General features: G+C 45.0%; 1 protein-coding gene across 1 annotated transcript in view; it reads left to right on the forward strand.

The window, feature by feature from the left end:
• Window positions 1–6732: 6732 nt before the first annotated feature.
• NDEL1 (nudE neurodevelopment protein 1 like 1) overlaps window positions 6733–12616 on the forward strand; it is a 79856-nt gene continuing 73972 nt past the window's right edge. Inside the window, exon 1 of the mRNA XM_031657363.1 lies at window positions 6733–6868. The gene's annotated coding sequence lies outside the window, so the exon portion shown is untranslated. The remainder of the gene's footprint in view (window positions 6869–12616) is intronic.

Raw genomic sequence — 12616 nt, forward strand, 5'->3', positions numbered from 1 at the left:
TGGGGAAAAGGGCATGAGAGAGGTGAGCCCCAATTTCCATGTAGTTTCTTTTCTCAGAAAATTTGCCAAATCATATTCTCTGCGTGTGTTGTTGTGAGGGTGAGGGGCAGAAGCAAAGCAGAAAGCTACTCTTAAGCTGAGCCTCGCTTTTGGGCTTTTCAGGCTTGTGAGAATTTAAAAATTGGAGTTCAGGATCTGATAAGAAGAATCTGGTAAATGCCCTAGGGTTTCAGAGAGAGTCCTACAAGACCATGACCGAGGAATCAGGGCAATCCAGAAATAGACCAGCCCACACAAAGCCTGTAACATCTCAATTCCTGATTGGATTAAATGATTTGACCCTACTCTAATGGGCTGGCCGGGGGGTGAAGAAATTTACATATTTTCTGGAGAAGAACATCATTCAGAGCCTCTACAATTTTTATTTTAACTCCAACCTGTAAGTGAGAATGCGAGTTTTCATTCTACCCAGCATCCAATATTTAACAAAAATTAGCAGATATACCAGGAGACAAGACCAAATAAACAAAAAGCAAGAAAAAACTGATTATAGAACCAGATCTAAAGGAGAACAAGGTATTAGTATTATTGTATTTGAACTCTAATACACTGAAGAAAGTAGATAGGGGCTGGGTACAGTGGCTCATATCTGTAATCCCAGCACTTTAGGAGGCCAAGGTGGGCGGATCACTTGAGGACGGGAGTTCAAGACCAGCCTGGCCAACACAGCAAAACCCCGACTCAACTAAAAATACAAAAAATTAGCTGGGCATGGTGGTACATGCCTGTAATCCCAGCTACTCGGGAGGCTGAGGCATGAGAATCGCTTGAACCTTGGAGGCAGAGGTTGCAGTGCACCGAGATTGTGCCATTGCACTCCAGCCTGGATGACATAGAGAGACCCTGTCTCAAAAAAAAAAAGAAAAAAAAAAAAGTAGATAGAAATTAGTTTTAAAAAGAATTAAATGGTAATTCTGGAACTAAAAAACATACTCACTAAGATGTAAAAAACCCTCTATAGATAGGTTTAACAGCAAATTAGATACAACAGAAGAAAGGATTCATAAATGAATGACAGGTGAGTGGAAAATATTCAGTCTAAAGTATGGAGTGGGGAAACAGGTGGAAAACACAGAAAAGAGCATAAGAGCATATGGAACGTGGTGTAAAGGTCTACATACATTCAGTTGGAATCACTTAGATACAGGAGAATGAGTGGCTGGGTCAGGGGTAATAGTTGAGGCGTTAGTGACTATGAATTTTACAATATTAATGAAAGACATTAAACCACAGATTCGTGAAACTCTGTAACTCTTCAGAAAAAAAAATCCACACCTAGGAGCATTGTAGTAAAAGTTCTGAGACCAAAGACAGAGAACTCTTTTTTTTTTTTTTTTTTTTTTTTGAGACAGAGTCTCGCTTAGTCGCCCAGGCTGGAGTGCAGTGGCGCGATCTCGGCTCACTGCAAGCTCTGCCTCCCAGGTTCACGCCATTCTCCTGCCTCAGCCTCCCGAGTAGCTGGGACTACAGGCGCCCGCTGCCTCACCCGGCTAATTTTTTGCATTTTTAGTAGAGATGGAGTTTCACCGTGTTAGCCAGGATGGTCTCGATCTCCTGACCTCGGGATCCGCCCGCCTCGGCCTCCCAAAGTGCTGGGATTACAGGCGTGAGCCACCGCGCCCGGCCGAGAACTCTTAAAAATCAGCTGGGGAGGAGCCAGGTGCAGTGGTGAGAACCTGTAGTCCCAAAATACTAGGGAGGCTGAGGCAGGAGGATTGCTTGAGCCGACGAGTACAAGGCCAACTTGAGCAACGTAGTGACACTCAGTGTCTTAAAAAAAAAATCGATCCAGGAGCCATGCCTCACACCTGTAATCCCAACACTTTGGGAGGCTGAGATGCACAGATCACTTGAGGTCAGGAGTTCGAGACCAGCCTGGCCAACATGGTGAAGGCCTGTCTCTACTAAAAATACAAAACTTAGCCGGGTATGATGGTGGGCACCTGTAATCCCAGCTACTCAGGAGGCTGAGGCAGGAGAATCCCTTGATTCTGGGAGGTGGAGGTTGCAGTGAGCCAAGATTGCACCACTGCACCCCAGCCTGGGCGACAGAGTGAAACTCTGTCTTAAAAAAAAAAAATCAGCTGAGGGAAAACAAGACATGTTATCTTTGGAGAAGCAGGCATAATTCTTCCAAGATAAATGATGGAAATCAGGAGATAATGGAAGTCAAGGATGCATGTTATAATCTTCAAAGGGCTGAAAGAAAATAGCTGACAATCTAGAATCTTCTATACAGAAAAATATTCTTCCAAAATAAAGGTGGGCAAGCCAGGTGCGGTGGCTCACACCTGTAATCCCAGCACTTTGGGAGGCCAAGGCAAGTGGATCCCCTGAGGTCAGAAGTTCGAGACCAGCCTGGCCAACATGGTGAAACCCTGTTTCTAGTAAAAATACAAAAATTAGCTGGGCATGGTGGCGGGCGCCTGTAATCCCAGTTACTTGGGAAGCTGATGCAGGAGAATAGCTTGAACCCGGGAGGTGGAGGCTGCAGTGAGCCAAGATCGCGCCATTGCACTCCAGCCTGGGTGACAGAGTGAGACTCCGTCTCAAAAAAAAAAAAAAAAAAAAAAAAAGAAAAGAAAGAAAGGTGGGCTATAGAGGTTTACAAATGAAAACAGAGATAATTCATTGCCAAGAGAGCCTTACTAAAAGAAATACTAAAGGAAGTTATTCAAGCAGAAGGAAAACAATCCAAGGGCAGCACAGAAATGCAGGAATGAATGAGTGAAAAGACGTAAGTAGGTGGAGAAAATATATGAATATTGACCATACAAAACAATTAGAGTGTCTTAGGAATTAAAAAATATGTGAGGAATTCCATGACTATAATAGCCAAAAGGTAAGAGGGAAATAGTGGAGTTAAATTGTTGTAAGCTTCTTGCTTTACCTGGGGAGTGATAAAAGTATGAATTATAGTGGTCTACTAATTTAATAATGAATGTCATAATCTCTAAAGTAACCATTAAACAAAAATACAAGAATGCATAATTAAAAAGCTAATGGGGGCCGGGCATAGCGGCTCATGCCTGTAATTCCAGCACTTTGGGAGGCCAAGGTGGGAAGATTGCTTGGGGTTGGGAGTTTGAGACCAGCCTGGCCAATGTGGCAAAACCCCATCTCTACTAAAAATACAAACATCAGCCGGGCATGATTGTGTGTGCCGGTAATCCCAGCTACTTGGGAAGCTGAGGCAGGAGAATAGCTTGAACAGGAGGCAGAGGTTGAAGTGAGCCAAGGTCATGCCAGACTCCATTAAAAAAAAGAAAAAGCTAATGGGGAAATGGAGTAATTCTAAAAATCTGATTATTTAAAAAGAGGGTAAAAAAGGGATAAAGTAAGTAAATTTCCTAAAAATGTTTTTGACTATTTGCATTCTTCTGCTATGAATTTATCTGTATCTTTTCCCCAGTTATCTATTTGGATGCTTTCCTTTTCTTATTGATTTAAAATAGATATAAACCCAGGTAAATAGAAATATGTCCATGTGGGCCGGGCATGGTGGCTCATGCCTGTAATCCCAGCACTTTGGGAGGCTGAGACGGGCAGATCACGAGGTCAGGAGTTCGAGACCAGCCTGACCAACATGGTGAAACCCCCATCTCTACTAAAAATACAAAAATTAGCTGGGCGCGGTGGCAGGCGCCTGTAATCTCAGCTACTCAGGAGGCTGAGGCAGAAGAATCGCTTGAACCCGGGAGGTGGAGGTTGCAGTGAACCGAGATCACATCACTGCACTCTAGTCTGGGCAACAGAGCGAGACTCCGTCTCAAAAAAACAAAAAACAAAAAACAAACAAACAAAAAACACAAAAAACTATGTCCATGTGAATATTGCAAATACTTTCTTATAGGGACCAGTATTAAATCTTTGTGCTTTTACCCTGAGTCAGAACACTAACGGCCTGGTTTATTTACTGACCACTTGCTTTGATGCTCATGAGAAGGCTGTTCTGTTAAAGTCTTAATGCTTTGCACGCAGCAGGAGCTCAACAAATGCCTAATGAGCTGAACTGAATTGAGGTCAAGGTGCTAAGCAAACATAGGGGTGCTGCATCATTGTCAGAGAGTAAGGAGTTATCTGAACTAGCGACAGGAATAGTGAATGGTGAATGCTGACGGGACAGAAATAAAGAATCAAGGGATTCGTTACAGAAGGCTCAGACCTTGAGCTGCAGCTTTGAGAGGGAATGCCTGGAGCAGAAATGAGCGATACGTACCTAATCACGGCCAGCAGGTGGCGCTCTAAAGACGTCTCGTTGCTCTCCAGACTCCCAGGGCCAAGATCTTGCCGGAGCACCGGGAAGTGGAAACTGAGTGAGGCATGGGGAACCTCCCAGCCCTAACTTTTTGCTCTGTGCTTCCTGCAGAAGTGCAGTTCCCAAGATCAAGAGCCCTGTAGGTATTTTTGCTTTGTTTTCCTATACTTGTTTGGCTTGTGGGTGTCTGTAGAGCACCATCCACTCAATTCAGTTTAGAACAGTATGGTCTCAAACTTTGATGAGCAAACGCATCACCCACTTCTCTTGTGAAAATGCAAATTCTGATTCAAAAGAACTGGGGTGGGGCCTGAGGTTCTGCATCTAACAAGCTCCCTGGTGGTGACTCATGCCCAGTAGTTCTAAAATTTGTTAGAACATGCTGTGTAAGTTTCCATCTCTATGCAATACGGGAGGTGAACCTCATAGTAAACCTCAACAAAGCTTGGGACACCCTAAGAGCAGTATGGAGTCGGGCAGGTTACCCTGGCAGGGTGGTAAATTGGAGGAAGCAAGTGGTGGAGGTCAATTCTTAAGAAGGTGCCATCTCAGGCCAGGTGCGGTGGCTCATGCCTGTAATCCCAGCACTTTGGGAGGCTGAGGCGGTTGGATCATGAGGTCAGGAGTTCAAGACCAGCCTGGCCAAAATGGTGAAACCCTGTCTCTACTAAAAATACAGAAATTAGCCGGGTATGGTGGTGGGTGCCTGTAATCCCAGCTACTCAGGAGGCCGAGGCAGAGAATTGCTTGAACCTGGGAGGTGGAGGGTGCAGTGGGCCGAGATCGCACCACTGCACTCCAGCTTGGGCAAAGAGGGTGCCGTCTCAGTTATCAGGATATCCATCATCTGAGAAGAAGGGTGTCAGGAGGTGAGGACAGAGAGCCAGGGAGAGGTCAGGTGCCTTGATTAGCAGGTGGCAAACCCAAGAGGGGCTTTGAGGGGATTTAAGTGCGCTGCAGGCTAAGCAGGAAGCAGGCTTTCTTCTGGAGATGGAGGTGGGCAGGATTTCCAGGCAGATCAAGCCGCGGCTTTCCGCACACTCCCCTATTTCACATCTTTAGGGGCTTTAGGGACTTGCAAGAGGAGCTAAGAGGAGCCAAGGGTCACCCTGATCCCGCCTGCATGCATGGCTTTGCCACACCCTGAAAAAAGCCTCAGTCCCACTGCTATGGATTCCTCAGCCCAGGTACCTAAGTTTACCCACAGGCTTTAAATAGGGGTGATGTTTCTATGTACCTCTAAGGTCCACAGATATTTATGGACTTAACCTCCAGGGCTCTGATGAGTGCTCCTGGGGATACAGAGACAAATCCACAGAGCCCCTACCTTCACGGCTGACTCTGGGGAGAAAAGACATCACCCTGGGAAAAGGAAAAGAAGGATCCGTGAAGGGCCTCCTAGTCCTTCTTAATAATGGTGCTTCTTCTAGATCGTAAGACTAATTGAGGCATGAGACCTACAGCCACTGTGGAGGCAAGAGTGTTCAGTCTTCAGACCAGGGTGTCTGACCTAATAAAGCCATAAGGAGTGAGTCAGATCTGATAGGGCTGGAAGGGGACAACCACTAAGACTTAAAGGGGCTAATTGGACTTGGGATAACTTACGTTATCTCATTTAAGCTCTACACAATACTATGAGGTCAGTACCAGCACTGTTTCCATTTATAGATGGGGAAAATGAGACTTGGAGAGCAAAGCAACTTGCTCAAGTTCTTTTTTCGTTGAGACGGAGTCTCGCTCTGTTGCCCAAGCTGGAGTGCAGTGGCACCATCTCGGCTCACTGCAACCTCCACCTCCCGGGTTCAAGTGATTCTCCTGCCTCAGCCTCCCGAGTACGTGGGATTACAGGCGTGTGCCAACATGCCTGGCTAATTTTTGTATTTTTAGTAGAGACAGGGTTTCACCATGTTGGCCAGGCTGTTCTTGAACTCCTGACCTTAGGTGACCCACCTGCCTCGGCCTCCCAAAGTGCTGGGATTACAGGTGTCAGCCACTGTGCCCGGTTTCAAGTTCTCACAGCTACAAGTGGCAGGTGGAGGCTATGTGACAAGTTCATTGTCTTATGTACCACGTTATGTGCTTGGCCCGCATGGAGAGACAAACAACATTGGCATCCACTGTCTCCCCCCTTAAATAGTGACAGCTCTTGTCCATGCCTTTACCCTCCAAATACAGGAATGAAGGCAGGAAGGTGGAGGAGAGAACAGGTCATCTGTCCGCAAGACCAGTGGCTTCCAAACTACGCATGCAGGGGAGATGGGGAGGCTGAAGGCCTGGCTGAGAAGTTAGAACTTGAATTTCTTCTTCCCTTCCCAAAGCACTGCAGTCTTGCTCAACACCAGCTGAGTGACGAGGCGGGCAGGGTTGCCTCACTTCAGGGCAGTAGGCCCCAGCCTTCCTGACTCTAACCCGTTTCCGGTCCTTGCGTATCTTTGGTCGGACGGTGGTTCTCACTCTTCCTATTGACTTCTACTTTGTGTCAGCAAGTTTAGCGTGGACCCCGTATGCTGCCGTGGATCTGATCAGCTGAGGCCTGAGACACAGGACCAGGTACATTGGGTGGAAAGGGCTGATTGGAGAAGGTCTGGGCCACAGGAGGGTTTGCCTGAGAGATGCCAGAATGGGGGGGCTCCTGATGTCTGAGGACCCTCTGTGCCCATGAGGCAGGTGGATTGTCAAAGGCTGAGGTCCGTTTGGAAAGTTGGTTATGTCCCTGTGGTGTGAGGGTTGGGTGATGGGTGACATAAAGAGATGGCTTTGGTGGCTTCCTGAAACCACATCATTTGTGCACATCTTTCCCCGAGAGTCTGATCACCTTGATTTGGTTTCCTATCTCCTGAACTGCCCACGTAGCATTTTTCTGGTTTGCAGAGGGAGCTTGTAGGGTTCCGACAGGTTTATCTGGAGCTGACAGAGACAATCAGTGCGATACACTGAAGTCATGCTGAGCTGACCAAGTTAGGGGCTTGCGATCACGTCCTGGGACCTTGCCTTCACTGCTCATGGACCATTTGCTTCCCTCTGAACGTGTTTTCTCATCTACAAAATATAAGACATCTCTATGTTTTTGGACGTTTGTAAACTTAAGCAGAATGATGATTGTGAAGGTGTTTTGTGAACTGTATGGTTGTATTCTTCAGGGTTTGGCGTTCCTTTTATTTCATTTTGTAAATGGAACTAGATGATTTTTCCTGATAATATAATATCTGATAAAAATTTAATCAGGACAGAGAAATTGGAAGTGTTTGCATAATTCTATCTCCAAAGATTAATACTTTGGCACATAGACATCTAGACTCTTAAATGAATTTTTTTATGTCAAATCCTACTTACTGTCTTGTAACCTTTTTTTCACTTAATAATATCTCTTGAGTGTCGTCTCTGTTAATTCATAATTATCTACCTCGTCTTTTTTAACAGCTGTGTAGTATTCCATTGTGTGGCTGTACCATGATTTATTAAACCAGTCTCCTGTTGGTGGCTGTCTAGGGTATTTCCAATTTATTTCTATAATAATAAACAGTGCCACAGTAAACATCACTGAATGTACGTCTTTGCACACTAGTCCTATTATTTCCTCAGAATAAATCCTTAGGTGTTGGATTCCTAGGTGAAAGGTTGTACATATATTTAGTTTTCATTCATTTGTCCAGATTCCCTTAAGAAATGTCATACCATCTTATTTATTTATTTATTTGAGGCAGGGTCTTGCTATGTTGCCCAGCCTGGTCAGAAATACCTGGTCTCAAGAGATCTTCCCACCTCAGCCTCCCAAGTAGCTGGGATTACAGGCTTGAGCCACCGTGCCTTCATTTGCTGAGTTTTTAGATACATATCACTGATTCCTCTCCAACAGAGCTATGGTTTCTCCCCAGGGCTGATGAATGTTGTCATCTTAGGAATTCCTTTTTCTGTTTCTTGCGTGAATCCTGTCTCTTTTGGATACCTCCTTCCTTCCTTCCTTCCTTCCTTCCTTCCTTCCTTCCTTCCTTCCTTCCTTTTCCTTCCGTCCTTCCTTCCTTCCTTCCTTTGCCTTCCTTCCTTCCTCCTCCCTCCTCCCTCCCTCCCTCCCTCCCTCCCTCCCTCCTTCCCTCCAGCCCTTCTCTCTCTCTCCCTCTCCCTCTCTCTCTTTCTTTTCTTTTCGTTCTTTTTTGAGATGGAGTCTTGCTCTGTTGCCCAGGCTGGAGTGCAGTGGTGTGATCACGGCTTACTACAGTCTTGAATTCCCGGGCTCAAGCCATCCTCCCACCTCAGCCTCCCAAGTAGCTGGGGCCACAGGTGTGTGCCACCATACTTGGCTAATTTTTTGTATCTTTTGTAGAGATGAAGTTTTGCCACTTTTTAATTTATATATATACTTTTTTTTGCCACTTTATAGTTTTAACTTTATTTATTTGTTTAGAGATAGGGTCTCACTCTGTTGCCCAGGCTGGAGTGCAGTGGCTCAATCATAGTTCATTGCAGCCTCGACCTCCCCAGGCTCAGGTGATCCTCTTACCTTAGCCTCCTGAGTAGCTGGGACTACAGGCACGTGCTGCCATACTTGACTGATTTTTGTATTTTTTGTAGAGACAGGGCTTCATCATGTTGCCTAGGCTGTTCTGGAACTCCTAGGCTCAAGCCATCCTCCTGCCTCGGCCTCCCAAAGTACTGGGATTACAGGCGTGAGTCGCTCATTTTACATTTTTAATGTGCCTTGCCCATTTTACATTTTGTGGTAAATATATGTAGTATATATGTAGCACAAAGTTTACCATTTTAATCTTTTTTTTTTTTTTTGGGATGGAGTCTCGCACTGTTGCCCAGGCTGGAGTGCAGTGGCACGATCTCGGCTCACTGCAACCTCCGCCTCCCAGGTTTAAGCGATTCTCCTGCCTCAGCCTCCTGAGTAGCTGGGATTACAGGTGCCCGCCACCACCCCCGGATAATTTTTTGTATTTTTAGTAGAGATGGGGTTTCACCATGTTGGCCAGGCTGGTCTCGAACGCCTGACTTCATGATCCATCTGTCTCGGCCTCCCAAAGTGCTGGCATTATAGGCATGAGCCACTGCACCTGGCCCATTTTAATCATTTTTAAGCATACAGTTCAGTGGCATTAAGTACGTTCATGTTGTTGTGCTTACTATCACCACCACCCATCTCCAGAACTTCTTCATCTTCCCAGACTGAAACTCTACCCATTAAGCACTAAATCCCCATTTTCCCCTCCCTCCCTCCCTCCCTCCCAGGCCCTGGCAACCATCAGTCTGTTTTCCGTTTCTGTGAATTTCACTCTTCTAATTACCTCATATTTGGAGAATCATACAGTACTCGTCTGTTTGTATGGATCTCACATTTTCCTCCTCATTTTCTTCCCTGTTTTGGTGACATGCATCTTCCAATGATAGGAGGTAATTTTGTTAGGTTTTGACTATCTGGAAACAGGCCTTCATTCTATCCTTATACTTGTTAAAGGGTCTGGCTTGATTTAGAAAACTGGTTGGAAATGTTTGTTTTCTCTGAATGTTAAAGGCAATGGTTCATTGTTTTCAAGCTTCTAGTTCATTGTTGAAATCTTCTGCTCTTATGATTCAGGATCCTTTGTACTTGTCCTGGTTTTATTTGGAAGTTTTTAGGGGTGTCTTGTCATCCTTAGGATTCTGAAATTTCATCTGTGGGTGTTTCTTCATTGATTGTCCTGAGTACTCAGGAGACCCTTTCAACCTGGGTGTTCATGTTATTCAATTCTGGAAAAATCTCTTGAATTATTATCTTAAAATAATTCCTTCCTCCTCATTTTCCCTGTGCTTGCTTTCTGAAACACCTATTATTTGAATATTAGACTTTGGGGTTTATCCTCTCATTTTCTTCCTTTAATCTCTGATTTGGGTGATCTGTCTTTTGTTCTCCTGTTTTGGAAGATTTTCTCAATTTCATGGTCATACTCTTCAGATGAATATTTTAATTTCGACCCTCATTGTTTTTAAAAAAGGGCTCTTGTTCTCATTTCCTTTTTTGAAGCCCCATGTTCTTGTTTCATGATGTAATGCCTTTGTTTATTTCTCTGAAGATATTAAACATTTTTTCCAGCTTACTTCTTCTCCCTGCATTGTGTTTATTGCTGCTGAATCTCTCTCTCTCTTTTTTTTTCTTTTTTATTTATTTCTTTTTTTTTTCTTTTTTATTTATTTCTTTTTTTTTTGAGACAGACTCTTATTCTGTCTCCCAGGCTGGAGTACAGTGGTACAATCTCGGCTCTTTGCAACCTCTGCCTCCCGGGTTCAAGTGATTCTTGTGCCTCAGCCTCCCGAATAGCTGGGATTACAGGCATGCACCACTACGCCTGGCTAATTTTTGTATTTTGACCTCAAGAGATCTGCCCTCCTTGGCCTCCCAAAGTGCTGGGATTACAGGCATGAGCCACTGCGCCCAGCCTCTTTTTTCTTTTACTTTTCCTGTACCTATGGATTATATTGAAGCCCTTGAATTTCTTTTACGCTATTTTGTTCTATCTTTCACATTGGAGGCTTCCTCAAATGTTTGGTGATTTCTTGTTGAATGTGCATTTTTATGATCAAGGAACTAGAAGCTGATTGGCGGGTGTTTGTGTGTGTGTCTGTGAATGTGTCTGTGTGTGTGTCTGTATCTGGCCTTGGTTGTTGGGTCTCTGTGTATGGTGATCAAATGGGGGGACCAGTCCCTATGATTGGGAACCCCCCGGAAGAATGCTCCAGTCTCCTGCCTGGAGGGTACAAGCCAGGCTGCTAACATTCTGCGGGGCCATCGGGGGACACGAGGGGGTCTCAGCATTCTGTATGTAGCTTCAAAGACTTGCCCTCTCCCAAATCCTTCTTCCCTTTATGGTGTAGTGACTTAACCCTGCCTGGGATGTGTCCAGTCTCCCCAGATCTGGAGCTCTTCTGGTTTAGTTCCTCCAGTAAGCACACCTTCTCCCGCTGGGGTGGGAGAGAAGTAGATGCCTTGGCTTGTCGATTGCCTGGGCTGTGAAGCCCTGTGTTGAAACGCTTTGTAAACACATCATATGTTTCGACAGATCTTCCTGTTTTTAACCCCACCCTACCTTGCTTTTCAAAGTAACCCGCACCTCCAGTTCCTGAGACGTTCTGGAGTTAGAGGCACGGCACTGCTTGCTTCTGGTTGGCATTTAGTTTTCAGCCTTTTCTGATCGACCACATCAGCTGTCACTTACTCATCCACTTTCCAGCTTCCAAAATCCTGTTGACATCCCTTGTCCGCTGTTGTCTCCTTTCCTATCCTCTGTCCCTGTGGGTTTATACCTTTTAAAATTTGTGTTTGGTCTTTTGTTGGTGGGATTTCAAGAGGAAGTGAAGATACACGTGTTTAATCCATCGTGGTAACCGAGATGGTTACTGCATTTTCCACTCTGCGACCAGCATCGCAGGAGACAGTGGGCTTCCTTACACTTTACTAACATTGGGTATTATCATTTGTCTTAAATTTTGCTAATCTGATAAATAAAAAGCAAGGAGATATCTCAATGTCATTTTAATTTGTGTTTAAAAGTTATTAATGATATAGCTGAGGGTCTTCTTAGGTGTTTTATTGGCCATTTATATTTCTTCTATGAACCATCTATTTGTGTCCATCGCTCATTTTTCTACTAGGGCAGAATGACTGTTAAATTATTAATGTATGGCCAGCTCTATAAAAAAGTTTATGGCTGATTCCTTCCTTCCTTCCTTCCTTCCTTCCTTCCTTCCTTCCTTCCTTCCTTCCTTCCTCCTCCCTCCCTCCTCCCCTCTCTCTTTTCCTTTTCCTTCCTTCCTTCCTTTCTTCTTCTCCTCCTCCTCCTCTCTCTTTTCTTTTTCCTTCCTTCCTTCCTTCCCTTCCTTCCTTCCTTCCTTCCTTCCTTCCTTCCTTCCTTCCTTCCTTTCTCTTTCTCTCTTTCTTTCTTTCTTTCTCTCTCTCTCTCTCTTTCTTTCTTTCTTTCTTCTCTCTCTTCTTTTTTACTTTTTGTCAGAGTCTCACTCTATCACCCAGGTTGGAGTGTGGTGATATGATCACGGTTCACTGCAGCATCAACCTCCTAGGTTCAGTGATCCTCCCACCACAGCCTCCCAAGTAGCTGAGACTATAAGCACACACCACCATACCTGGCTATTTTTAAAATTTTGTATAGAGGCAGTGTCTTGCCATGTTGCCTTGGATGGTCTTGAATTCCTGGTCTCAAACAATCCTCCTGCCTGGGCCTCTCAAAGTGCTGGGATTACAGGTGTGAGCCACCACACCTGGCCTGATCCCTTATTTTCTTTTATATGCAGTCTCAGAGCACAGAC

Source organism: Papio anubis, chromosome 17 (assembly GCF_008728515.1).
Source record: "Papio anubis isolate 15944 chromosome 17, Panubis1.0, whole genome shotgun sequence".
Taxonomy (NCBI): Eukaryota; Metazoa; Chordata; class Mammalia; order Primates; family Cercopithecidae; genus Papio; species Papio anubis.